The following is a 4,613-nucleotide window of genomic DNA, read 5'->3' as shown; positions in this document are numbered from 1 at the left end:
AATAATTTATTCCCCATCTTTATTTGAAATATAATTCCTTACTAATTTTCATATTCAGTTTCAAATGCTCCCTCCTCCAGAAAGACTTCCCTTATACCTACTGACCTCCCTGCCTCCATTCTCTGAACTTTTGGTCTAATATAAAGGCGAGCAGAATTTGCCACCCCAAAATGTACCTTTTTGACATAAGGATTATTTTAGGCTGGTTATTTTTTAAGAAACAGCAGACACAGGACAAGCTCTGAAAACTGAGTAGGTTACTTATTTGTAAGGGGCATTTATATTTATAAGGGAAGTCTCCATTTACGAGGGACACAAATGGACCTCTCTGTACCAGGAAGTGGAGAATGACTAAATCTCTAGAGATTTATCAGTGAAGGCCTGGACTTAAATCTGCATGACAATTATACCCTTATTTACTGTGCTTTGCCTGACAAACTCCCATAACTGGCTCTCTCTACCTCCAACTTCTTTTGTCTTTAGCTGGAGATGATATTTAAGTGGTAGCTTGGGCCATTCAGGGGGCAATTCAGTTTTCCTAGGGCCTCTCCTATGTATACAGGAGCTATGTATGTTATTAAACTTCTGTTTGTTTTTGTCCCATTCACCTCTCTTTTATTATGGCAGGGTGGGGGTGGGGGTTGTCTTAGCCAAGAACCTAGAAGGATAAAGGGAAAAAATTTTTCCTCTCCTATGATTAGAACTCTACTGTCTTCTCTCCTACAACACTATATAAACTCCTTAAGAGTAGAAATCACATCTCATTTGTAGATTGAGATTTTTAGAGGTGGCAGAGACTTGAGGGATTATTTACTCCAAAATATCTTTTACACAAATGAGGGCAGTGAAATAGAGAAAGAGTAGTTGATTGACAAAGGTAGCACAATAACTCACTGGCAGAACTGAGACTGAATCCCATATTTTCTGACTCTTGGTAACATTTATTCACACAGAGAATTTCAAGTAGCATGTCTAAAATATTTGATGAGTATATTATTAAACTAATGATGAAATTAAATTGACTTTTTATCAGGATAATATAAATTTTCAAGATATAATCTCCTAAGAAAAAATTAGGTCTGATGTACCATTTGTATTACTTTGAGACTGACATTAAGATAACTGAATAATTTCTATTCACGTGTATTTGCTGAGTGAAAAATGTGGGCTTTAAGAACTTCCCATATATTTCTACCTTAATAGGGTCAGAAGTGTGACAATAAATACCCAATACATTACAGTCATTTGAAAAAAAAAAAATATGTATATATGTGTGTATATATATATATATATATATATATATATATATATATATATGGAACATGTGTTGATGTGAAATTTTGCAGCCATGTGGGAATTGGTAATTTTATGCTGTAGAAATTATTATGTTTTTACCAGCTATGTTATTTTTTGACTGTATGTAATTTTAACTTGCAGTCAATGAATTTAGAGATTTTTATAAAGTAATAGCATTAATATCTTTATACTACCTACTGTTAATCTTTCATTGTAATCAGATATTTGTCTTTATTTCCTCTGGCAAAGAATATGTTGAAAGTTGTTGCTTTGGTAAATAATAATAATAATATAAATTAAAATTTACCTGACATTCGCATAGCACAGGGAAATCAGCTCGGTGTTTGTGACCAGCTAGAAGGGTGGGATAAGGAGGGTGGGAGGGAGGGAGACACAAGAGGGAAGAGATATGGGGATATATGTATATGTATAACTGATTCACTTTGTTATAAAGCAGGAACTAACACAACATTGTAAAGCAATTATACTCCAATAAAAATGTTTAAAAAAAATTTACCTGACATTTACAAAGCTTAACACTGATTTTCAACTTATATATGTATTATAGTCCAAATTACATATTTGTAATATTTTTTAATATCAATACAATATTCTCTCTGTATAATATGGACTTTTTATAAGCAGCTATTTTCTTTAGATTACATAGACCCTTAAAGTTGCCAAATCTAATCATAAACTCTGGAAGTGTTCATATGTAAACTTAGTGTACAACTGAATTCTCTCTAGACTTGTATACACACACACATGCAAATGTATATTATATAAATTTGGATATCTCTAGAATCATGGAACTACCAGATTACTTGAGAAAGTCCATTTTATAGGACTGACATTTAATATGTTCTTTTTTATGTTTCCAGAATTTCATAGTGATCACTGCCATGAAATAAGTCAAGAAAGTTTGAGTCTTAGGACAAATTGCCCTAAAATGAATTAGTGCTTAAGACAATTATATCAACTGTTTGTACTAAAAAAAAAAAAATTTTTTTTCATTTTCTTTGTATATATACACATATATTACACACACATATACATGTATATATACAGAGAGATCTTTTCTTAAAAAAAATTATTTAAATTAATTTGGTTCTTGATCTGAAGTATTTCAATATATGACATATTTCTATTTCTTTTTTTTGGCCTTACTCAAAAACTTTTCAAATATTAACGTGTCACATTAAGGGATCAGGTTTTTATGGAAGTATCTGTTACATGTATTAGTTATTCAGAATGAGACTGATTTATCTTCTACACTAAATAAATGTCATAAAAATTTCAGGAGGAATTTGTTAATATTATATCAACTTGTAAATATTTCAACTTATGACCTGATTTTAAGCTTTGCCTTTGATTGCATTTCACAATCTACCTGCCAGTTAGCACTCTAGCACCAAAAGGTGTAGGAATTCGAATAACAAATGCCTCACATGCCTCAGTCCTTGGATTTCTGTTTGGATGATATGGGTGTCTAAGACTTTCAGGCAACCAGATTATTTGGTTTAATGAAGAGGAATTGAGACTATTTTTACAACAGTAGCAAAGATTTCACCCTTTGAGCCACAGTTATGCTTAACACAAAACACACCACTCATCATCTCTCTGACTCCTCAGTGGTTCTTCAAAATGTTTACTTTAGGTCGAGAAAGCTTCTTAAATATTTCTGGAACTAACCATTTAAACAAAGAGTATACACAATACACTGTGGAATGAATATTACAGACACACAATCGTCATTACAACAAGCAGACGAGCGCAAAGTAAGGGCTGACCAACCTCTTTTTTAACGCTACCCTACAGCTGAGAAGTAAACTGTCAGGACGTAAAGAGCGATCAAGATAAAAAGATCAAAATGTCATATACTGAAGTAGATTTCTCAGAGTCTTTCTCTATTATACTTTCTTTATTATACTTTCTCCATAACCTTGAGCAGGACTAAATAGATTTAATCCCTTGTGTGAATCTTATTTATCTGAGGGTATTTTATGACTGAAAACTCAACAGGCTTTTAGATATCTGTCCGCCCTTGGTTGAAAATAAAACAGCCTCATTGGTTGTTCAGTGTATGTTAAGTAGTTTTAATCTGTTCTGCTGGGTTTTTTTTAAAGCTTCTATGGCTTCATTTTTTTTTAAGTACTCCCTTGTGTTAATTGTAGCTGATTTGAACAAAACTCTGCAGTTTTGCAGCTGGTTTTGTAAATATCCTTGGGGCAGTCATGTAATATGCTTCTGTGATTCCATTTCTCTCAACTATTTAAAAAGGGAAAACTAATCCATGTGTCACAGAGAGGATATAGAGGCTCTATAAAATATTAAGATTTACATGGTGGAAGATATACTTTATATATGCATCTTTTGTAAAACAAAATTAAAATCTTATTTAGTAGTTCCTCAAATCCCCCATCAACTTTAAGAAAAATCTTACTGATCATTAATAATATTGAGATATGCTTTGGGTTCTTAGGGGAAAGGGCTTATCGGTTACATAATTAGTGACCCAAAAAAACCCCAAAACCCCGTGTCTCTCTGCTAATTGCCCTGTGAGAAGCCCAGGGCCAGAGAATTTATAGCTTGGGTTTTAAGACTTATTCCTTTCTCCAAACCTGTCTGTGGAGTGGGAAACACACTGTTGCCTTCAGAATATGTTCTTGGCAAGTATTTAATTTCAGCCATGTTAAAAATATATTCGTAGAAAAATCACTTAATGAAAGTTCAATGAAATGTTAACCAAGATTATGACTAATCATGATTTTTATACATTGTACAAGATTTTTAAATGTGTTCTTTAATTTAAAAGTAACTTTCAAATTATGTCACATTCCCTTCGATATAACAATTCTACTTGGAATTTATCTTAAGGAAATATTCAAAGAAGTGTATAAATATACCTACTGAAACATAAACAGTATCAGAAAGAAGCAACTGAATTGTTCATCAATAGATGATGTTGTTGAATATTATCAATATATAATGTTGATCAGCATTAAGATGATTTCTTAAATGATACGTACAAAATGTACATGCAGTAAAATATGCAGCCATTAAAAATAAAGGGAACCAATATAGTCATTGAAAACATAAACAATATATTTTAAGACAAAAAATGAATAAAATAGCATGTTTTATGTACAGTATAATCCCACTTTATTATAATTTTATGTATATATATATATATTTTAATAAGAAGTTTGTACTTAGAAACACAAAAACGTTTATTGTAGATTTCTCAGGGTGATGGGTTTATACGTTTTCTTAATTTTTTTTTTTTTTTTTTTTTTTTTTTTTTTTTTTTTGGTGAC

Source organism: Lipotes vexillifer, unplaced genomic scaffold, assembly GCF_000442215.2.
Source record: "Lipotes vexillifer unplaced genomic scaffold, Lipotes_vexillifer_v1.1 scaffold2494, whole genome shotgun sequence".
Classification (NCBI taxonomy): domain Eukaryota; kingdom Metazoa; phylum Chordata; class Mammalia; order Artiodactyla; family Lipotidae; genus Lipotes; species Lipotes vexillifer.
The sequence above is the reverse complement of the archived record's forward strand: the minus strand, read 5'-3'. Positions refer to the sequence as shown.